The 24,813-nt window shown below is 37.3% G+C and overlaps 1 protein-coding gene across 5 annotated transcripts in view; it reads left to right on the forward strand.

Annotated features, from left to right (window-relative positions):
- The window catches only part of MARCH1 (membrane associated ring-CH-type finger 1), a 190,031-nt gene that overhangs the window by 12,727 nt on the left and 152,491 nt on the right, over positions 1-24,813 (forward strand). For all 5 annotated transcript variants that reach the window (XM_014945444.1, XM_014945420.1, XM_014945436.1 and 2 more), the window contains exon 2: positions 13,303-13,381. The gene's annotated coding sequence lies outside the window, so the exon portion shown is untranslated. The remainder of the gene's footprint in view (positions 1-13,302; positions 13,382-24,813) is intronic.

Consider the following 24,813-nt stretch of genomic DNA (forward strand, 5'->3'; position numbering starts at 1 on the left):
TAATAGTGCTGTAAAGCAGGTAGTCAGAGACTGTGACTTAGCTGCTAGGAAGGCTTAAAATAGGTGGTAAGATGGGCTTTTAAGGAGGAGACAGGCTTTATGTCTGTGGGTTCAGGTTTTAAAGGTTGTTAGAAAAGTCTTCTGGAAGACTGAAGAAGGACTGCCTGGAGTTTGTTACAAACCAGAGGGTTGCTGGAAGTTAACACAGTCTCAGAAAAAGGAATTTGCTGTGCAGGGATGGGCCACAGGGGAAGACAGGCCCATATTTTGCAAAACTTTTCATTCTGCTTACTCTTTAGAACCAAATTTCTTTATTCCAAGATTTCATTCTAGTTAATTTTCCAGAAAAAACATGCTAGGTGAATTTAGAAGCCCTTTTATTGTACTTGATGAATTCAGCTTAAAGCAGTAGTGCAGGTAAATTTACTTAAAGTTCTGGTAGATTTGTTAGGCTGTTACAGTGTGCAGTAGCACACTTAGGCAAGAAGCAGAGAAACAAGTGCCAGTCTTTGTTTAATCAGCAGAGCTTACCTTTTTTCTTTTCTTTTTTTTTTTTTTTTTTTTTTTCACCTTTTTTCAATTCTACTGAAGTCCTTTGGTCTTTAGAACTCAGGTACAGGAAAAGCTTTAAAGAGACAAAGTGACAATTGTATTGTTGTGTTTCAGTGGCTAAATAGTAACTTGAGTTTATGAAACATAGAATATATGCAATGTAGCAGTTGTTTGTAATGCTGGTATTCCATGAGTATTTACTGGAAAAAATTTTGAGAACCTTGATTTTGCATAAGTAAATGGAGCTGGACTTCAAATTTTATTTTGGTTCTTCTCCTGAAAACGTGGAAAATAAAAGTTTAAGCTAAAAATGCTTTTGATCCCATGGCAAATTCTTTATTAGGATTTTTCTTAACACTAGACATCCACTTGGGGATTTCAGGGCATACATACTATCTGATAAATATGTTGCACAAATTTTATATGGAAGTTATAGTTTTGGTAATTGGTTTAATTGGTGTAAAGGCATAATGATGTATCCTCTCTAGCAGTTTTATGCAATGGAAGTTTTGAGAATATAGTATACTGAATTGCAGACTGCAAATGTTAAGTCAAAGAGGCTAGCACTGGTAGGACAGTGCTTTGCATATTTCTTCTGTTTCAGAAATTGGATTACCTGAGGCACTAACTTAAACTTTTTGCTCCAACTTTAAGGCAACTTTCTTATTATGAGTGCATCTTAAATGTGCATGAAATCCAACTGTACTTTCCTTAGGTTGTTAAGTAAGACTTTATTGGTTTAGAAGTGAGGTACACTAGGATGGATAGTCATCTAAGTGTGCCAGTGCTACTTCTGAACATCACCATCATTGATAATAAATCTTATTTCCTCTTTATGGAAGTCATAGTACAGAGGCCAAAGGCTATGTTATGATACCTCTCTAACTTAGTCTTGAAGTATCCCCAGTGTATTTAATCATCAAACACCAGATCATCTGTGATCTGATGAAGTTTATGAGCCCTGTCACTGATCATGTGTCCTTCCCCCTGTCTTATACTTTGTTTTGGTTTCTGAGGATGTAGATTCATAAACACTTCTAAGTCAGTAATACCTCAAGAACAGTCCCCTCCCCCTTTTTTTTTTTTTCTTCTTTCTTTTCTTTTCTGCTGTTACTTTCTTCCTTTATCCTAGATAAAGAACTGTTTGAGGAACCTGCTAACTTCTAACATGGAAGAGATCTAGGTTAAAATGAATTCTGCATTAAAAAAAAACACAACAAACTAGTGATGATTTTAATTGAGAAAAAAATTCTAGCTGGCTTCATAGGGGATAGGAAATGTTGCAGTAAAAGGTAGAATGGTTCCCCATGGCCATATAAAGAATGAGGGTCTGTAATGGGAGACAGCATTTGGGGGCAGGAAGGTATGTGTAATACTTCTTTCTCATGTAGTACTTCGATGTGATGGCTTGCTAGATGTCACTTGACAGATAGATACTATGAATTCTCAAATACCTGAGCTACGCAGAACCGAGTATTCTTCAATTAAATATTAATTTAAATGCTAGATGAATATTCTATTCACAAAACATCAAAATAAATTTAAAAGGAGGTTATGGATGAGTAACATAACATGTAAATTGTAAAACCGTCTTCTCATAAGTGGGAAACATGAAATGAGAGGTACATTTAACTTCATAGAGAATTACAAAGTTTGAGATTTTTTTTTAAGAATTTGAGTGACATGCACTGTCTATTTTGTATAGTGAATGAGGGTGGTTGGGATTTGGATTTATTAAAGGCAAGTTTATGAGCACTGGGAAAATAGCTGGTACTTTGAAATATCGGAACACTAAAATCCAAGCGATGACATTATGAAATAATTTTATTGAAAGGCAATTGAAAACCAAATCACAGACTACTTATTCCTATAAACCCTTTTCCCTGCTTTATTTGTTTGTTTTAAGATTTTTTTTTGACAATTAGTCAGGCACTAGTAGTTGTGATGGGTATGAGAATTGTTACTTTCAAAGCAACAGACAATCAGGCTATAATGAGAATATAGTAGTTCACTTGCTGATAAAGTTGACACTATGCAACAACGTAATGAATCATAACAAAATACTGTGTAGGCACCTTAACTCTCAATGCAAGAGAGAAACCTCGCATAGGTTCCCTGTTTTAAAGCCAGAGACGTTAATTCCTAGCGGAATCAGAGAATAGTTGAGGTTTGAAGGGATGTTTGGAGACTGTCCAGCACAACTCCCCTAAAGAAAGTTGCACAGGGCTGTGTCAAGACATTTTTTTAGCATATGCAAGGATGAAGACTCCACAAGCAACCTGGGCAACCTTTTCCAATGTTTGACCAATCTGACGGTAAGAAAAGTTTTTCTGATGTTTAACTTGAACTTCCTGTATTTCAGTTTGTGCCCATTTCTCTGTGTCCTTTGACCTCTCTGTGTCCTTTGCACCACTGGCAAGAGCCTGTCTCTTTCTTTTACGACTCCCATCAAGTACATGGATAAGATTCCCCTGATCCTTCTCATCTCCATGCTGAATGCCCCCATATCTCTCAGTTTCTCCAGCCCCTTAAATCATCTTCTTGACCCTTTTCTGGACTTGCTTCACTGTGCCCATGTCTCTCTTGTGCTGGTGAGCTCGGGACAGTACCCAGCATTCCAGATGTTTCTTGCTAGTGCTGAACAGAGGGAAAGGAGCACCTCCTTTCCTCCTGACACTGGCAAGTTGCTGTGGTCCATCATTGCTGTGAGGGCACATTGCTGGCTCATGGTCAGTTTGTCCACCACCTTGAGTCCATCTCTGCAAAGCTGCTTTCCAGCTAGTCAGCCCCCAACCTGCACTGGTGCCTGATATTATTCCCCCACAGGTGTAGTAGGACATTTCACTTCCCCTTTGTTAAACTTCATGAGATTACTGTTTGATCTTTTCTCTAGCCTGTCAAGGTTCCTCTGAATGGCAACACAACCCTATGGTGCATCAACTACTTTTATTTGCTTTACATTATTTGTGAACTTGCTGAGGGTTCACTCTGTCTCACTTTGCATGTTATTAATGAAGATGTTGAACAGAATTGACCCTCATGTTGACACCTGGGGTGTGCCTTTGACTGGCATCCAGCTGGACTTGCTGATCGATAACCCTTTGAGCCCAACATTGGACAGTTTTCGTTGTTGATCATTGTTGATTTTAGGAGGAGAACTTGATTGATAGTAGCTCTTAGTATGAGCAGGGATTTTTAAGTACATATGCAAATGTGGCAGACTGCATAGAGAGCAAAATATTTTGCAGAAGGCAATAGTATAGTGTTAGCATAATTCGTCTAAAAAACCGATCAACAGATGCAGAAACCTGGATCCCTCAGTTCTGAGGCTCATGGGAAGCACTTGCATCTGCTTCATCTGGCTCTAGACCATCCATTGATCTTCCAATGTGCTTCTTGTTTTGATGCCAGGCCAGGGTTGGAAGTGTTGGAAAGAGAAGAGCCCTTCTAGTCGCTTTGCATTGAAAAAACCTGAGATCAGCAGGGTTAAGTGTCATCAGAAGACTGGCTTAAAAAATTTTGGCCATATATAGGTGAGAAATATCGCAGACATACAAAGTAGGGAAATAAATGCATATAATGCAAAATGCTGGTTTGTCACAGATGGCTTTTTGTCATTGTTATTCACAGGTTAAAACCAACACGGAATCTTCAAGTATGTTCACATAAGAGTAGTTTTAAAAGATAAGGGACAGTGGATGCTGCTCTGCCAGTGAAAGATCACAGGCTTTCACAAGATGAATATGAAAATAACCTTCTCACAAACTGTGATCCTTAGTGCTGTTGAACTACTCTGTGACTGTGATACTCTGTGACTAAAATTCTGATTTAAAAATTGTATATATGCTAGCAAGTGGATGGATATGATGCTTTCTTAACCTCATTAGGTCCGTCTGCCTGTTAGCATCATGTTGGTGTAATCCAGATGGATTCTTGTCATTTTATCATGCTCTCTTTTGATAATGGGGAGTAGGAATGACAAAAGAAAAATTGAGTGGCACTCAGAACAAACTGAAAGGGATGTAGTTTATTCTAATTTGTTAAAAGATGTATTTTTAGTTATTGAATCTTTACCTCATCTTTCTTTTCTGTGACCATCACATTTTTGGAAGTTAAGACAGTTTCCATAATCACGTTTGTGCTTTCATCTAAATGAAAAGTAGGGAGAAGAATTTTCCTTTGCGTATTTAGAAACTCAGCAGGAGCCCAAGGACCCAACACTTCATTCAGTGAACACAGATTCATTTCTGCTTTTTGGAAGTTCTGCTCCTTGGATAGATGCAATGTATACCTGAATTTTATATATCAGTCAATAGACAGTAGTCTGTATCACATAAAATGTTTCAGACACAATTCAAAATTACTTCAAGAACAGTTCTTTATATCCCATATGAGCAAGGCCATGAGACCTCATGCAGAAATCCGTTATATCTACTTTTGTTCATTATGGGACAGTAGTTAAGGATTCAGTGACCTATCTGTTATGGGTATGACACCTGACTTTTAGATTATCATGACAGTGATTGATTTTGTCATCCTTCAGGCTCATTGTGTATTTTGTGCTCCTGATAGCTGTGTTGAAACCATGCAGGCAATGTTAACCTGTAAATGCTATAGGAAGGCTCAGGTTCTGCTTACTATGTTGAGGTTTTGGAATGTTTTAGGATTTATTCTCCATGTGATTTTACTGGAATTTGGCAACAGGAAACCTGCTTACAGTTGAATCACCTTTCTTATTTAAAACCATTTGAAATTCCATGTCTAAATTGTCAGAATATAATTAATGAGTCACTCCATGGTTTCAGTTCCTATACCTTCATTCAGTTCCTATACTTCCATTGTGGCTGAAAGTTTTCAGTTCAGTAAATAAAATATCCAGTCTTCTAAAAGAGACATTTGTTTGAATGTGCCTTGGCGCTTGCCAATCTTTTAGTAAAATTTCATGGCAAAATTTCTGCACAAAACTTAAAATATTTTGTGAACTTGGGCCTTTGGGGATATATTGAAAGTGAGGTCATTACTCACACTATGGCCATGTAAAATTGTAACTATGGCAACTGCTGAGTATTGGAGTGGAGGGTGAGGGGAGAGATTTTTGTGAAAGAAGTAGTATCATTAGAGATAGAAAACATCTTCACAGGGCCTCCTCAGATGAAGATATTATATGGAAATTTTAGTTGTGTGAGGTTCTTTTGTTTTCTAATGTCAAGGAAAATTAAATTTCCCATGACTAGTCCTCTTTCAAGTTTATTTTAGTTGGTACCACAGGTTTTAAAGAGAGGTTTATGATGTGTTCCTTCATAATTTAAAGCTTGTAGAATATTCTTAAGTCTTTAAATGAATTAACCCCCTAGAATTTAATGCAGTGAAAAGTCAAGCTATGAAAATTTGTGGTTTAAAGTTTTGATGTTTTAAAACAAAACAAAATTAGTTTTATTATATCAATTAGAAAATATTACAAGATCAATGAGAAAAGGAAGGAAAACTATCTTTTGCATTTGGAAAAAAACTTTATTGAATAAATTTAGGTAAATAGTTAAGCTCCTTAAACAAGCACGTGCAATATTTTGTTGTGAAGCCTGTGGGAACAGAATATTACTGCTGTTTCTCAAAACATTCTAAGTTGCAGTATTTGCAAAAGCTCTCATTGGATTTTGCTAAACGTGCAAGTCTTTTGAGAGCACTTACACCTATTTATACTGTATCAGATCTCCAGCTTTTCTGATTTTTTTTTTCCCAACTTTAGGTAATTCCTATTCCCAGAGCTGGATTTAATTTCTTGTGATTTGTCCCAACAATGCTGCTTTCTGCTTATGAGTGCTGCTTATCAGTCTTTTGCAACAGTAAGACTGAGTGGAAAAGGGAAGAACCTGTATGTCCTGCTCTCCTCTCCTAGGATTATAGTTCAGAGATTGTACTGTCGATATGGATAGAAGTACTTTGTTCTATAGTCTGAGTGGATGAAATTGCAGTCCTTACTAATAACAGAGGTTTGGTTTTGGTTTTTTGGTTTTTTGTGAGGGTTTTTTTTTTTTTTTTTCCTTTAAACAGAAAGGTTTATGTCTTGAGTATCTTAATGCTTACAATAAAATTGAATCTGGATCTCTAGTGTCTTGTCAGAATGTTCTAACCATTAAGAACATCCCTGCCTTCCTCAGTATGCTTACTGTGTTTTAAAGCAAAGGTGAGCCTCCCTCTGTTATTTTCTGTCTGAAAGACAGCACCAGGAATATTTGGAATGAAGCATTTTGTGCATCTTTCTTTGAGTATTGAATTCCCAGAAGGGTTTGGGGCTATTATTGAGCTTTACACAGTGACTTCTGAAATGTGCTGCCATTCTGTTTTAGATCAGGGACAAGCTGGAGGTCACAGAATCATTGGCCAAGTCAGCTGTAGGAACTATGATGACATGATTTTGTCCTCTACCGTAGTGACAGGAAGCATGACCTTTAATTCCCTCTTATGTCATCCTTGTCATAAAGATACCTAGGATTAAATCTTTGCCCTGCTGAAGTTTATTGGAGTTTTGCTAGTAACTTCAATGAAGTCAAGATGTTACAAGTTGTGCATTACAGGGGACAAAGTAGAAGTTTTAGACTTGGGTGGCACTCATGTGAAATATCTCTTTTTTTTTTTTTTTTTTTTCGAATGCAAGTATGATTTCATTTTGAAATTTTGATGACCTCTTACAAATAATCAGGTGATCTTTCTTTACCCTATATGAAAGTGGCCTTGCCATTCAGGCTTGTTGCTTGTTATAAGAAGGGCAATAGCAGAATAATCTAGAAAACAGAAATAAAATACTAGCATGTATTAATTTTCTCTTGTTAGTGGGCATATTCCCTTCCTCCATTCCAAATGTGCATACTTCTTACCATGGCAGATACTCTGTCTTTGAATCATGCTTGATTCTGATATAATGCAGAAGTGAATGGAAATACAAAACAGTTAAACATCTGAGGTGGCAGTGAAAATTTTTAGTTAAGGAAGTACAGTAACAGTACAAGGATTTCAAGGGATTCTTTATTTTTAAATTAGTGGATTGTGGAATATATTCCAACACTTCACTCATTCCAGTTGTGGAATATATTCCAACTACTTGTAGAAAAATGTAGCTCTTCTGGGTTGCCAAGGGTAAATCCTGGTAATTAGGGTTTGAGCAAACAGTGGCAATGTCATTAGCTTAGTTTACCTGTAACCAATGTCAGAACTGAGCTGGCATTGAAGTTGCTCAGGGCTGTCGTGACAAAACCCAATATATTCAAATAGGATATAGGATAAAGCTTGTCTTAATCTTCTAAAACACCAACCCCCTTTCAAAGTTGTCTACATGGAATAAGAGCCCAAGACTTTCCATTTCCTATCAGTAGAATTCTTCTACAGTTTAGACTCAACAGATTATTTGTAGTCTGCCTGTATTGTCACACAAAAGAAAGATACTGTAGGAACAAAGGTGGTTTTTATCTTTTCTGTGGGCTTGTCCAAATTGCAGTGCAAATCCTGGTCTCCTTTTCTAATACTTGCATCTTAGCCTGCTGTCAGAAGGGAGTGAGATGGCAAGGTTGAAAGCTCATCTGCTGTGCTGTTTCATTGACGGCCAGCCAGCAGCACTGACTGACTTAATGCAAATGAGAGTTAGTTTTGCTCTGAGATCTAGTTTGAGGTATTATTGTGTCATTTCTGATGGCAACCAAGTTTTAAAATTCATTTTGAATGTATCTGTTGGTGTTCTTTTAACCTTTTGGTTACTTTTGCTGTTATGTATAAAGCATAAATATGCAGAAATTGCTTTTAAAAGAAATGCTTGTCACCAATAATCTTTTTTTTAATCATAATTTTTTTTAATCTTTGGCTTTGATTTTATGGTAGTATTGAATCCCAGATTGAAACCAGCTAATGGATTTCACAGAGAAAAGGCATAGTTACTATGGCTACACAGCACCCTGAAAGCTTAAAAGGACAAAGGCTAAATGAATACGGTACTGGCTGCTTAGCCGTTTCTAGAATAGATTCTAATAATTTAAAGGCTTCACAGTCTTTCAGACGCTGTCAGTAAAAGCATGTTAGTCCTTTAAGAATTTGTATTTTATTTTTAGTTTAGATCATTACTTTTGAAGTAGCATACTTGAAAAATATTTTTCAAAATGTCCTCTGCTTTTACCCAATTTATTTCATGTCTATCTGTAGCATGTAATGAAATTGACTATTACTGATCATTTTATCACTGATTTTAAACTGAGTAGAAATCTAATCCTCCTATTGACAAATAAACACAGAGTAATGGTGGTTTGATGAAAACTTGCAATAGTGTGCTTTTTATAGCTTTCACTGTAGTTTTGGCTGAAAGATTTTTACCTTTGATTTTCTTACATGCCAATCTACACATTTAAGACAAACATTTTGTATATAGTAAAGAATAATGACATGCATGCACAGTTAGATCCAGACAATTAAGACATTGAATTACCAGTTTTTAGCAACACCTTAGTGACTGATGGCAGAAGTGCTACTAGCTGCCTTTGCCTGAGAAATGTGTTAGAAATCTTAAACATATCACTCATCCACTCAAGAGCATATTTTAATGACCTGTTAAAAATAGTACAGAATAAGGTTTTTTAGAGTGTAATGATAAAGTGCATCTATTGTTTGCCTCAGAATTTTTCTCTACTGATAAAACTATACTTTGATGTTAGTAGAAAAACATTGAGAAGGTAGCAGGTGAGACTACAGGTGGCTTTGTAAAGAGATATTTCGTATGCTCTTATATGCAGGCAGGGGGCTCTTGTATTTGTATTTTGAATTTTTCTGGCCAGTAACATATGCATATATTTCTAAAGTGAACTGGACTTGTTGCATATGCAACAAAACAGCTGAGCTGTCCTTCTATTTGTAGGTCTGTCCTGCGCTCAACAGAAATGCCACATTGCTACATTAGCCCATAGTGTCTTTTATATTTAAGACATGCAAAGAAGCCTTTCTACCTGAAAATATCAGAATTGTTGTACAGAACTTCACCTTACAGACCAGCAATCTAAGCCAAAGTATAAAGCCTGTTTTGGCCAAATTCCAAGATGAACAAAAGAGAATGCCTGGGAAGACCCAAGAATAAGTAACTCAAGTAAATGTATAGGTGAACAGAGGTAATGCTGGTAGAAAAGTACTGGGGGAGTTTCATCCTGCTGTTTACTGTGGATCTGAAATTACATAAATATGTGGTACTTCTTAAAGTGGCTCTAGGTTATGAAGTGCAGTAGTGTAGAAGTGACCTAGAAGGTCTGATTACCTTTTGAATCTTCATAGGGCCTGTTGCTAGCTGCTTCTGGTGGTTTTGGACTAACAAATCGAAAATACAGATACAAGCCTGAAATTCAGCAGACCAGTTTTCCTAAGACAATTCTTCTTTAATTTTACAGTTTGAATTACACTTCTGTTACAATTTCACACAGAACCAGTGTGCTCAAGACTAATATGATGTTTACTGAGGGTTTTTTTTCGAGTGCTTACTTGAAGAGAGTTTTTTGGAAAATCTTCACTTGAAAATGAATGTTATATATTTCTACTGTTTCTTAAAATAGGGAGAAGGAGTTACCAAGATAGATTCTCAAGTGAAATATAAGTTACTTTCAGGAAATTACTGTTACTAATTTTGTATCTTGCATGAAAATGTATTGTCTTCCTATTTGTATTTCTTTGACCATTTTAAACATGAGGATGAAAAAATTAGATAGTCTGTTAATGATTTGTAGGTGATGATATCTAGCTGAAGTTGTCCCATAATAAGCAGTCGTTGTGGGCTTTTCATTCCAAGACTTATTTTCCAGCATAGTCTAATCTTATTCTTTAAAACTTGCACTGAGCACAATTTGTTTTGCCACACGTAAGATAATGATTTTGAAATTTTAATCATATAAAAACTACCAACGGATCCACAGGTTCTTTTATAATGCAGATCTCCCACTACTGCCTTAGATGATTTAAATGTAATTCTCTCCAAAAATGAAATTATGAAAACAATAAAATAATCTCCTAATTTGGGAGGTTTATTAATGGATTTTTGTTTCATTCATCTGTTTTTTTTTTTTTGCTTTGATGAATTACTCCATTCATTTATTATTTACTTAAGTACTGCAAAAAAAGATGCTGCTTGAAATTCAGGAGTGGCTCAGTTAGAAGTGCTTCAACAGAAGACTGGGACTATGTGATATTTGATGTTGCCATGGGAAACTGCTTTGCAAGAACATTTGCAGAGCAGATGGACCAAGATAAATAAAACAGAAACAGGTATTGAATAGAGATTGTGCAATGTTCTGTGAAACGACAGGAAAACATGAACTGATGTCTATGTAACAGTCTTTGATTCATCCTTTTTTAATGGGTATGCTGATAACTTAATTTTCAGAACACAGTTCTTTATAGCAAACTTGGTTTGTCTTCCTTGAAATCAGATAAGATATATTTCTTTGGTATTTTATCTTATGCCATTAATAAACAACTGTCTCAGTAGTGAAGGTTTCCTATAGATTTTGAGTTTTCAAGAAATGAAAGAATATTTCAGGTTTATCCGCCTCATCTTCTGTTTTATGCAAAACCAGTAATGTCCTAACTTTATGCTGTAATCTACTACCTTTTGGACTAGCCGCTAAAGTTACATCTAAGTACCTAAATGCTATGGAAGGAAAAATGTTTTTATTTCAGAGGTTATAACTTTGTTAGCTTAACATGCTCCCGGCTATCGAGCGCTCTTCTGTAATGTTATGTGCTAGCTTTTTTTCCTTGATTTAAGACTAATAAAAAAGAAAAGACACATACCCACCCTGTTTAAGAACTAGAATGTCTTTGTACTCATATGTTTGGCACAGAGGTTTGTTTCCTTAGCAACATGAACACAAAAGATGCCTGTGTGACTGTATACATGCAACATGCCTTTTTAAGGGTACATATGTACAGAAATCCACTGCATGTTTGTTAACCATGTATTCTTGTTCTCCCTGACAATGAATAAAGTAGACATGTGCTGTTTAATTTTTCTCAAAGGAAATGGATATTTAGAGAATTTGAAATATAATTTGTAGTCATATCTTTATCTTTTCAACAACTCAAATTCAGTCAGGAGCCTGGGACTGCTGAGTCTTTCTCAGGGATCTGAGAGATGGTTTTATCAGTAAAGAGTGAGATGAAGAAGGCATTCGGTGTATTTGCCTTCCTCATGTCCTTTCAGCACTGGGCCATCATTTTCCCTAGTCTTCCTTATGCTGCAGATAACCCAGTAGGAACATCTTCTGTTCCCCTTCATGTTTGTGTGAGTTCCTACACAAGTATCCTACACGTGTCTTTGTGATCCCAGTGAAGTCCAACTGCATGCAGACCTCTTAATTCTGCCAGTTCCCTATGCTGAGTGAATTAGCATCCAGGCTCTTTGGAGAGGTACAAAAGCATGCTGATTTCCCAGAAAAGGTAGGAGAGCTTTCCTCAGAATTCTGCCTGGTAATCCTTTCCTGGTGTATGTGGACACAGTTGAGGTGAAACCCCTACAGCCCTGTTTTTTGCTTACAAATTTCCTTCTTTTCACATTGCCCCATGCTCTTTGTTTGCCAACCTGGTCCTTCACTTCACTTGACTGTTGGTTATCCTCTCCTACCCCAGTTATTCCTAGTTTGAAACTCCCGCTACTGGATCAGCCATCCTGTTGGCAAAGATGTTTTTCCCCACTTAGATGAATACCATCTCTGCTAAACAATCCTCTGTCCTCGTAGAGCATCCTGTGATCATATAAAAACTAAAACCCCGTTTCCTCACACCAACTGCACAATAAATGGCTGACTTGTAGGATCTGCCTTCTACTCCTCACCCCCTTCTGCCTTTCTGGAAGGATTAAGGAGAAAACTGCCTGAGCTCCCATGCCCTTTACACCCCCATATACGTACCCCACAGCCATTATACCTCACAGCAATGTAGTCAATGCTTGATGCTTTCCTGGTTGCCTTGGCATTAACATTGATGCCAGTGTGGAAGAGCAGCAACCGGTAGTAGTCTACAGCAGCCTTTCCACAATGTCCTGATCTCAGTTCCCAGCAAGCAGCAAGCCTCCCCAGGCAACAGATCAGGGTGGCAGCTGGAGGCGTCCTTCATCCCCTCAGCAGGGAATTGTCCACTGCATTCGTCCACCACATGCTCCTGCGCAACTTGGGTTTAGCTGGTTTGGGTGCTTTGCTGGACAGAGCTTGTATTTTTTACCCTCATAAGACTACTATTTTAGTTAAGAGTTTAATGTGGTTTATTCTTTGCTTTGCCAGCAAATGTGCGTAAAAATATTGCTAGTGAACAAAGTATTTGTTTTGGCTTTTTCATTAAGCTGTATTAATTCTTTAATGGTATTCTGCCAATGCCATACGGGTTAGCTGGCTACAAAAAGGCTTTTTCCACTAGTGTGGCTGATAGAAGGAAAATTGTGTATGTTTTTCCTGCGCTTAGGGAGATCAAGGATTAATCTCTAGTTAATCTCAAATCAATCTGAGAATCTACAGAAACATGAATGGGAACCAGTATCTGGTATAGGATTTGATAAAGGTTATTTAATGCTACCTTTCAAGTCCAGAAGTGTTGTTTTAGGTTGTACCATCTGGAAGACACTAGCATTAACATTTTTTCCAAAGGTTGCTTCGTAACATGATTTAAGGCTGTTAAGTGTAGGGATACAATATTTCAACATGATATAACTGGTTTCACATGTCTTGTTTCTGTTTGTTCTAGGAAATGAATCCAGGAAGAAATGTGAAGGGCCATGTGAAGCTCTGTCATAGCAGAAGTTTGCTAAAAGATTGTTTTACCTGTAAGTTCTTCTTTTCTGTTGTTAAATGTTAAATTATATTCATACTACTGGGAAAAAAGGGTTTATTTTGGCATTTTGACTTGCAGCTTGATAGTGAAGAAAACCCTGCCAAAAGCCTTATGTTTAATGCCTGCTATTATTAACTTGCTTTATTTTAGTGAAGAGCAAATAAACATTTTTTTCTCTTCTATTAAGGTTTTGAATCTAATGAGCAAGATTTTCATGTTGGGTCATTATAGGTTATACATCCATTGTGATGCATACTACACTGAAGTAGCTTGTTTTTCAGAAATTCTTTTTAAAGTGCATGAAAGGTAGAAAATGTCCAAACCTGTATGAGTATATGAAACTTTCCTACTGAAAAGTTCTTCAGCAAAGCTTGCCTGTGCAGGTGCCTGCTGTGACTCAGACCTCTTCTGGATTGGTCATTTTTTTCCAGAGTTATTAAATGATATTATAGTCCCCTTTCCAGTTGTCAAAAGTTTCACACAATACTGGTGAAATTTCAGCAGTTGCCCTATGCTATCCTAAATGTATTAAAATGACTCAGATGCTGAAGCTTTTCCTTCGGTTTTGTGAAAGAATCTGAGGGGACATTCCAGGATATTTCAAGGAGACTTTTATTATTTGTCAACAAAGTGAGAAGAAAAACTGCTACTCTGATAATGCTGCCTTAAAAAACATTTGTCAGAGTTTCACTATTATTTAGTAGGCTTAATTACTTAGCACTAGTCAGGCAAGTGGTTTTCCAGTATCATAACAGTAGCCTTAAAAATCAGAAAACCAAACAAATTGAAAAGAGCTAAGACTGAATTAGAACTGGCTAATTTATTTCAACTTCATCTGCTCTTTCAATTGCTCTGCTCATCTCTTCATGTATCTCTGAGAAACGCAAGTATTCTAAATATGTATGTGTGTGTGTGCGTGCATGTGCGTGTATATGTATCAGTTATAAATATTTATATTCATTGAAGATGTAAAGTGCAGACTTGAATTGGAAAAAACTTAGGTGAGAATCTGGAGAAAAATCTTTGACAGGATGCAAAAGTTGAGAGCCATATTGCACTTTGAGCACTATATGGTACCGATGTAGCCCCCTAGACAATAAATGCGTAATTAGGAGTCCTGCAAATATGCTGATTTCTATCTGATTTTAATAGTGTGACTACTTCTGAAGGCAAAATAGCAGAAAATATTAGATTTTTTTTTTAATGTAAAATGTTATCTATTTCTATATAGCTACAGACAATTCTGAAGCCTGGTTAGAGAACTGGCAATATGTGAGCATGGAGGCATATTTTCTTCCTTTGGCCTAAGAACTGATCCCATATCTACTCTTCCCAAGTGCTAGTGAGCCTCTTCCTGGTGTGTGTTATGAGTAAACATTCACATACATGAGATACTAATGGAGTATGAACATTAATAAATTACATCAAAGGTACTATAGTTCTAAACTTCATTGTCATCGTTTTTCCTATTATACAAAGCATTATTCTCTAAGTGTAACTTCAATTTTGCAGAAGCATTGAAGATATATGGAATAGCAGGTTGCTTTGCACCCCTGAATTTGAGAATTACAGTGGACTAAAACCTTACATAGATTCCCATGGGCCAAGAAAAATCTTTTTTTGTAGGAAGTACAGGCTTTACCCTGTTTTTCCTAAACCTGTTGCTCCAGAAAGATAGTGATCTGTCACTGGTCCTTACCACTAGTGGACATTTATGCATCTTTAATCTGCACTTCAGGTGTTTGTGCTGTCTGATGCCCTGACAAGAGTGAGCAAAGGCTCCACTTCATCACTTTGCCAATACAATGACTTTGTACTCTTTGTACATCTGGATCATACACAGTGGTAATATAGAGAGGAGAATATATTTTTGCCTCTAGTATATCTGTGTTGAAATGCTGTCAAGACCTTAGTTTCTTGTTTATTTGTGTGATTTTGACTGTGGGCATTTGAAAATGCTAAGGATATTGTTGACAATTTCTGCAGACAATTTTCATGGGAAAATCTGAACACAAAGAAGCTTGTAAGCACTGATTAGATAAACATAATAGCAGTTTCATAAGATTAACATCAGTTAATACAGATTTTTTTATAGGTATTGGATATACTCTTTTTCATTAGGTGTGCCTACTTTGGCAGTATGCTTCAGAGAGAAATACTGAGGAGAAAAGGTTCTAGACACTGATTGTTGGTTTAATAAGGGTCTAATAAAAGAAATAATAAAATAGTTTCTGTTCGGAATAACTTCTGACTGGTGCTATATGCAGTCACAGAAGGAATGAGATGCTTTATTTAACTACTTAAATCTTGCTTGGAGAACTGTAGGCAAGCAATTCTGGTTCTGTTTTCTTTGAATTCTCTTTTGAATTGATTGTCAATAAGTTAATGAAGCTATGGCAGCACTCTATTTTCACAGATGGCTGGACTGGCTTATTTCAAGTCCTCCTATACACCTCTATATTTAGTGCTTAATCTATTCACTTCTTGTTAAGGAAACAGGGGACAGTATCAGAGAGGCATGTCACAAAGCAGAATGTTTGCAGCTTCCTACTGAAGGCTGCAATTGACTTTAATAATTCACATATTCAACCATTAAATTGCTAGGAACAGAAAATACAAAAGAAAAAGAATGTTGTTGTCACTGCAAGAGAGAGAAATCTAACATTTTTTAACCATGAAATAGTTCCAACTTACTTGTCTCAACTCTTTTTATTAGAAATAATTCTATACTGTTAATTGTGCTATTGATTAAAGTATTCCTTTTATATATTTAAGTATAAATCTACTCTGTCTGGCAGTATTCCAAATAAATCAATCAGTATTGCAAAACTAGCTGTCATGATACACAGCTGTCATGATACATAGCTATATAACTTGCTGAGATTTGTAGATCATGGTGGCAATTACTTCATGATGATCAGTTAGGCATATTTTTCTTCCAAAGGGACTTTACGTTTATAATTTCTATTAGTGTTAGTTGGTGAACAAGTAAGAAAACCAAAATATTTTTCTACCTCTTTTTCCCCAGAGATGGATTGGTTTGTGTTCAGCTAATCACCATCAAAATAATATTTGTGTCCTGTGCTTATAAAAGACGAAAACTTTATGTATCTTAATATATATTATGTAAAATAAGTAGTAGCGCAAAGTCTACTTCTATATTGTTATAGAAGCACAGCAATTTCTAAATATGATAGCTATTCGTTTTGACAGAAATCTAGGAGGATAAATATTCTGTTTACACAGACAATAGACTAAATTATTCCTCTTTATGAAAGGCATGTTTGCTGATGCACAGTGGCAAGAGTTCATAATTTTCTCTGGAGCACTGAGCTTTTCCCCCTATTCTTTTTATGCCCTCTGTGAAAATGCTTTGAAATACCTCTTCTTGATTTCACTGAGAATACAGGATTGGGTCCCTTATTTGGAGATCCTGATGAGAGTCCAGTGCAAGTATGGCAAAAGGTGAAACTGACCCAATTGAAAAACAAAAAAAACCACACTACCAAAATCAGTAGTAAAAATTTAAATGAGATGTGGAGAAACTAGTGAAGAATAGCACAGGGGTTTTTTTGTTGAAGATTCCAGGACACTAAGAGCACATTAATTTCCAAGGAGTGTTTTGCACAGCTCTAATTAAGGTTTCAGTGATCAGCGGAGATGAATCTTCCTCTGCTCTCCCAGTGCCTTTTTTTTTTGTCTTTTTGAATTAAACTCAGACCTGAACTTTATTCTCATATGTTACCTGGTGTATGATTTTTTTTTTGGCTTCTGTGAATATATTCAGGGTGATACAATTTTTAAGTGTAGCGTTTTTGTGTACTGTAAGCATCTTCCTGATCATAAGTTAGTACAAACCTGTCTTGCAGAGTAAGGTGAATAGAACTAATGTGAAGGTCTTTCTTCTTTTGCTTCATTACTTACTATATAGAATTTTTTAAATAAAGGATATACTGAGGAATATGGATTGATGTATCTGAACTGATGACACTAAGAAATACAACAGCTGTCCCTGGTGTTGCTTGTCAATTTACTTTGCTGAGGTATAATTTCATGCCTTGTTAAAATCACAGATGTAGCTGTGGTTTGCTGAAGGTGAATTAAGGGGGCAGGCTCCATGAGACTCCTGTGTTCTTAAAAATATGAGATACCTAATTTCCACTGGTAGCAATGGGCAACAAAAAATGTCCCGTAAGTTAAATATGATGACACAAGAGAGTATCAATGCAACTAAACTGAAATATTTTATATTTTAGGGTAAGTATGCAGTCAATGTTTTGCTCTAGGTATAAACTTCCTAAATCTCAGGTGATGTCAGAATGCAAGTGTAGATATCAAAATGGTGCTAGTGAATACGTGCACAGCATTTGTAAGACATCAGCCATGGCTTCATTAGCTGCTGAGCATAAGGAAATCTGGAGAATTGTGTGAGCTGCCTTGGAAAATAAAAGGTTGATAGCTCGTCATGGAATAAGCAATGCCAAATTTGAAAAAATGTGGGTAAAAAAAAAAAGATAAAAGATACACAAATAAAAGTGAAAAATGATCACAAAGAATTCTCATGAACTGGAGATAAGGTACTGTAATTTGATGAATAAAAAAAGTTTTGAGGTCCAGTGTGAAATAAATAAAGGAATGGTACAAGCAGCGAGTACTTCTGACTAATAGTGCTTATTTTTTATTTCTGATTGGCCTAATGTTTTTCAGATTTAACAAAAGACAACTCTTAGTTTATTTTCAGTGTTGTGAAAATGTACAATAATTAAGTCTGTAATTCTTTTTTATCATTAATAATAAGTTTCTGGTTAATTATGTGTTGGTTTACAGAATGTGTGGGAAGGAATTATAAATGCTTTGATTCCCTCATTTAGCATGGTGTGATTACAGTATATACTTTCAAATTATACAACAAGACTTGGCTTCAGAGCCTCCCTCATACTGAGCTTGCATCTCTCTCTGTTGACGTCACTACCTTGACTATGCTACAGAAGTATCTCGGACAGGAAGGAATGGGTACCATTATATAGCCTGTCATTTATATTTCACCTGCTTATTATACTCATTGGATATTACTCCACAATTAGTCTATTGGCAGGAAAGGGTACCTGGGATTAAGAGCCAGTGAAAATTGTTTTTGCTGAATCTATTTGCAAATAGTTGTTTGTCCTTCAAACAAGATTAACATATTTTAAAGCAGGAGTCATAATAGTCTTCGAAAAAGTGCAAAGAGAATTTTCTTTAGCTAAATTCACATTGCTTAACAAGTATAACAATTTTGGGTGAGACACAGTATTGCTATGCTGTACATCTACATCTCATACTACCTGGTTTCATGCAAAAAAAAAGCTTGTTTCAGCTTCCCAACAGATGAAAGGTTCGGCTCCTGTATTGGTAATTTGTGCAGTGTGGAGGGATTGTACTGTCATAGAGACGCAAAAGGTGCAGCAGGACCTCCAGAATGCCCACAGAAGGACATTCACCTCTGTGAAGCTGTGAGGAGCTTATTTTGACCCGTAGAAAGCAGAATACTCCTGAGAAACCTCATAATGGTAGAGAAGCAACTTACAATTTCTTTCTTCGTATTTCCTAGAACTTGATGTATCATCGAGTGTTGTGTCTCCCCCCTCTGAAGGCAGGTTTAAGGGTGACTGTCTCATGAAATGGCATTCTGCGGGGTCACTATTTCAGGGTCTACTGATACAGTCTGGGAGACTGTAATGATTGTGGCACTCTGTGCTTTCTACAAAGCTATAGAGAATAATTATGAGTATTTATTAATGTAATGGACCAAAGACAGCACTGTTTTTGTGGGCTGATTCATGCCCACAAAATGGTCTAAGGATTCTCCATTTCTGCTGCCACCTCAGTAGTTTCCTGGAGAAAGGTATAAGTTCTTGCCTCTAAACTTGAATGGGAGAGGCAAATTTATACTTCTATGATTGTATTCACCGATTCAACAGAGTTGGAAGGGACCTCTAGAGATCATCTAGTCCACCTACTCTGCTAAGCAGGATTGCCCAGAGCACATTACTCAGGACTGCATCAAGGTGGGTCTTGAAAATCTCCAGAGAAGGGAACTCCTCAACCTCCCTGAGGATCGTGTTCCAGTGCTCTGTCACCCTCACCTTAAAGAAGCTTTTCCTCATATTTGAGTGGAACTTCTTATGTTCCAGCTCAAATGATGGAGAATGGTTCAGTGATAACATCTGCCAGCTGTCTCAGCACTCGTGGGTGCATCCCATCAGGGCCTATAGACTTATGGATGTCTAGTTTGGCCAAGTGGTCTCTAACCCAATCCTCTCCAACAGAGGGAAAGCCTTCCTCTCTCCAGACCATCCCCCTTGTCTCCAGGGTCTGGGATTCATGAGGGGCACCCTTGGCAGTGAAGACTGAAGCAAAGAAGGCATTCAGCAGCTCCACCTTCTCCGTATCTTCCACCACCAAGGCACCCACCTCATCCATCAGTGGGCCTAAATTTTCCCTAGCCTGCCTTTTTTTATTGATATACTGAAAAAAACTCTTCTTGTTATCTTTAACTGTGGTGGCCAAGTAAATTTCTGCTTGGGCTTTCACCCTTCTAATTTTTCCCCTACATATCTTCACTGCACCTTGATATTGCTCATTTCTAACTAACCCCTTTTTCCAGAAATTGTAGACTTTCCTTTTCTCCCTGAGGTCTAGCCAAAGCCCTCTATTTAGCCACACCGGTCTTCTTCCCCGTTTGCTCATTTTACGGGACCTGGGGATGGCCGCCTTCTGCACTTTTGAGAGTTCCTCCTTGAAGTATTACCAGCCTTCCTGGGAACCTTTGCCCTTCAGGACTGTCTACCAAGGGACACTCTCAACCATGTTCCTAAGCAGGCCAAAATCTGCCTTTCAGAAGTCCAAGGTGGCAGTTCTGCTCGCTCCTTGTCTTGCTTCTGCAAGAATTGAAAACTCTATGATCTTGTGATCACTCTGCCCAAGACGACCTTGAACCTTATATCCCCCACAAGACATTCTCTGTTAACAAGCAACAGGTCCAGTAGGGTGCTTTCCCTGGTTGGCTTGCTCACCAGCTGTGTTAGGAAGTTGTCTTCCACACACTCTAGGAACCTCCAGGACTGTTCTCTGTCTGCTGTTGTATTTTCAGCAGATGTCTGGGAAGGTGAAGTCCCCCACAAGAACAAGGGAGAGTGATTAATAGCAGTTTATAGTAGTAGTCTATTTCAGATAAACCTACACTGCATGAGTCATACGAAATTACTAGCTAGAAAACAGAGTTATAATGTCAAGAGGTGCTTTTGCTCCACAAATAACTAGTTCTCCATTAATGTCTGGTCTGTGTGTCTGTAAGATTATTTTGGGGGGGGCGGGGGGGGGGGTTGTTGTTTGTTGTTTTTTTTTTTTTTTTTTGTCTGCTGTTGTATTTTCAGCAGATGTCTGGGAAGGTGAAGTCCCCCACAAGAACAAGGGAGAGTGATTAATAGCAGTTTATAGTAGTAGTCTATTTCAGATAAACCTACACTGCATGAGTCATACGAAATTACTAGCTAGAAAACAGAGTTATAATGTCAAGAGGTGCTTTTGCTCCACAAATAACTAGTTCTCCATTAATGTCTGGTCTGTGTGTCTGTAAGATTATTTTGGGGGGGGCGGGGGGGGGGGTTGTTGTTTGTTGTTTTTTTTTTTTTTTTTTAATCGTGTGTGCATTGGAAGAGCATTGCCTTTCAACTATGCAGTAATCTCTGATAGGTTGCTTGTATTTTCAGATTTTGTATGACTTCTGTACTCCTCAGGCTTTAATATATCCTTTTTATATAGTTTTTGCTTTGTGAATAGCTTCAAAGTGACCTTGACTATAAGCAAAAGGCTTATTTAAGCAGAAAATAAACTAAAGAACAACACCAGAAATGACTGTCAAACTGACAGGAGGGCAGTGGGAATACTGATATGCTTCCTGTACATATTTCTATTTTTGTGATCAATCCCAGTAAGAAGTCAATAATATAAAAGTGAGCAAGCAAGAAAAACTTGTCTGTGCTGCTCTCTGCAGCTTTCTGTTAACTAAGAGATAGTAATTATTAGCAGCTTGTGGGTTTTTTTTTGCTTGGCTAGCCCAGCAGTGTACATAGTATTTATTTTACAGAGCTGTGTAGAAGATCTTGAGAAAACAAGATTTCTGCATTGTTGTCACCTCCCAATGCTAGCATTGCATAGCCATTGGAGGTGTTATCCTGGGCCTTTCCACATTCAAGTATCTTATAATTAATGGTAAAATTGGAAAAATATTGCTGATAGGTGGCATTTGTGTTATTAAATAGCTAAAATAAACAGTTATAACAATAAACTGTAGTTTAAATATGGCTAAAATTTCTAGCAGATAGAGCCTGCAGCATTACTTGGTCACATTCTCCTCTAGTTGAGCTGGACCACAGCTGTGTGCTTCCTGCCTGCATGCAGGTGTTCCCTGCCAAGGCATGTGGCACATGCATAGGTGAGTCTTGTGAAGGGACAGCAAGGGACTAAGTCCTGTAGTATGCAAATAGCCTATATACCTTCAACCCTCACCTGGAACGCTAAGCATCCTGAGCACTAACTAGCAGTTTTTAGAATGAACACCACTGAAAATCTAAGGTACAATGACATGAATCCTTACCTGTCTGTCTGCTGTAGATCAGTCTAAAGATCTGTTTTCATTGCAGCTTGGACAAGATCATGTAGATTGCCTTCACAAACAATGGAAAAGCTAACAGGTATTTACACAGTTTCAGATAGGTAAACTTTAGAAATAGTACACTCTACTTGCAGATTGTACCTGGTGTCTTCCAACCAGATGAACTGGACTCCAGGATTAGCTAGATGACACAAATACATCTTTGTATAAATTTGGAAGGTACTCTTTGTGGAAAGTTTTGCAGCATCCATTCAAGAATTCTTGCTGAAGTGAAAGCTTCCATTGATAAATTCTTAAGTTAATTGCTGAGGTTAAGTTAGTACTGACTAACTGGTGTTAATTTCACTGACTATGAACACCCTCCAGACATCTGGCTTAATAGAGGAGAGTAGGTGCCTTGGAATTTAAGTTGCCACATGCTTTAAGTGAATATGGTTAGGTGGTATTTATACCTTTCTACTCTTTCCTCAGTGTATATCAGTCAAAGAAAGAGGATTGCAACCACTTCCATGTTGAAGTGAACTTGGCTTCCATTTTCAAATGATCTATTGAAAAGGTGACAGTAGAGCACATGCTAAAGTAATAGGTTAAATTATCTCAGTTTGGCTCAATTGACATTAGTGGGCAGGAAGATCTTTAAATTGTCTTTACAGCCTTGGTTTGCTAGTGGCTCCCATCATGGTTTCACCACATCTGAGTGCCTGGCTTCCATCTACTCAAACATGAGCACCCCTGAGAAGAGAGAATAATTGAGTCTTCTCCTGATATGGAAAAGGAGCATAACTGTGACACTTGAAGGTTAGAGCCTAAGGGATGATGTAAAGTGCCTCTGTCCTCACTGACTTGGCAGTGGAATTAGTTGTGTGTACTGGAAATTTTTTTTTTTTTGTAAGATGCTGAAATTAAGACATTTCCTGAGAGGTAACAAAATGTAACTGGATTGGTCACAAAGAAAAGTTGGAAGTTGATTGTCAGTTCTTAAGATAGCAAAAATAAAAATGAAAACAATTTTTTCTGATCCTAGACTAACTTAGATTTTTGTTTTGGAAGAGATTGTGTGTATTTTCATTTAAATTATGTTTTTGGCATTTCTTCCTAAGCAAATCACACTCTGTTTAAATGGTACTAAATGTACCAAATAGAGAAGACCTATGCCAAAACAGAATTATAATGAAACAGATATAAAAGGAAGCCATTATTATTTTTTTCCTGGAAGATTTCTCTAATTTGCAGATTTTTTAATAACTCACATAAAGCAATTTTCAAAGATGTCACCATGAGTAATAGAACCATAGAATGGTTAGAGTTGGAAGGAACCTTAAAGATCATATAGCTCCAATCCACCTGCCATGGGCAGGGACACCTCCCCCTAGACCAGGTTACTCAAAGCCCCATCCAGCCTGGCCTTAAACACTTCCAAGGGTGGGGTATTCACAACTTCTCTCGGTAACCTGTTCCAGTGCCTCACCACCCTCAGAGTAAAGAATTTCTTCCTAATAGCTAATAGAAAACTCCCCTCTTTCAGTTTAAAAATGTTACCCTTTGTCCTATCGCTACAGTCCCTAACAAAAAAAGCCCTCCACATATCTCCTGCAGGCCCTTTAGGTACTAGAAGGCCGCTATGAGGTCTCCCTGGAGCTTTCTCTTCTCCAGGAGGATCAACCCCTACTCTCTGTCTGTCTTCACAGCAGAGGTGCTCCAACCCTCTGATCACCTTCATGGCTCTCCTCTGGACTCACTCATCTCCTCCAATTATGAAGGATCTATCCTTTTCATCTGTGTTTCTGCAGGTGGAAGTTTTGTGGATTCCGTAAGGTTTAAGCAAATCTAATGGTATGGGACTGCCACGGTGAATAGTAATGACCTTGTGGCAACTGTCTCTGTGAAACTGTGATAGTTTCCTCAAAAAACAGAGGGCAAATATATGAATAGTTTGGGGTTTTTTTAGCATAAGTTTTGCCCATCCATCCTCCTGATTCTCCCTTCCATTTATTGGTTATACAAAGCTTTGATTTTATCATATTAGGTTGTACGTATAACACACTGACATGGTTTATGTTGGAATGAGTCATAGCAATAGTCTGTCTTGTTTGTTGCAATAAAAATACCCCAATAGCCATGCTTAGTTGTTTTCATGATTAATTCTGGTCTCTGAATGGAAGAAAAGATGGTTATTGCAGACATAAGTTGGGCACTTACTAGTGCAAGAAGTGGGAGGTGGGAAGGGTTATAAAGATTCTTTGCAATCAGTTGATTTGTTCTCCTTTTGTCATTTTTAACAAAACATGTCTACATTGATACTACCTAAAAGTTCTAATTTTAATAAGACCAATTTTCTAATTTGTTAGATATGACAGGCATATTCTTTTCCTGTAGGAATACCTACAAAAAACCACATGGGTTGAAAGTAAGATTTTACAGCTGTAACATTTTCCTTAAACATAGCTTATTTCCTGTCTCCTTTATCGCTTGTGTCCCAGTTGAAAGGATGTTTCTTAAAAAGCAGCTTACAAGGAAAGTTGTGGTAAAGTGTTAGTACACTGCAAAAAAATAGTTCATGTTGGTTAAATGAAGAAATCGCAACCATAACTGGACAGCATAGGAAAGCAGACACTCACACATGTGTCATACTCATAGTCACCAGGTGTGTCGAGTAAACTGGGCTGTGTAATTCAAAGGAGGGCCCTTCTCAGCTTTTTGTTACTCATATGCCACCAGGAACTCACACTCAGGAAACGGTGGGGAATTTCAACACTTTACTAAAGCAA

Source organism: Calidris pugnax, unplaced genomic scaffold, assembly GCF_001431845.1.
Source record: "Calidris pugnax isolate Ruff unplaced genomic scaffold, ASM143184v1 scaffold15, whole genome shotgun sequence".
Lineage (NCBI taxonomy): Eukaryota > Metazoa > Chordata > Aves > Charadriiformes > Scolopacidae > Calidris > Calidris pugnax.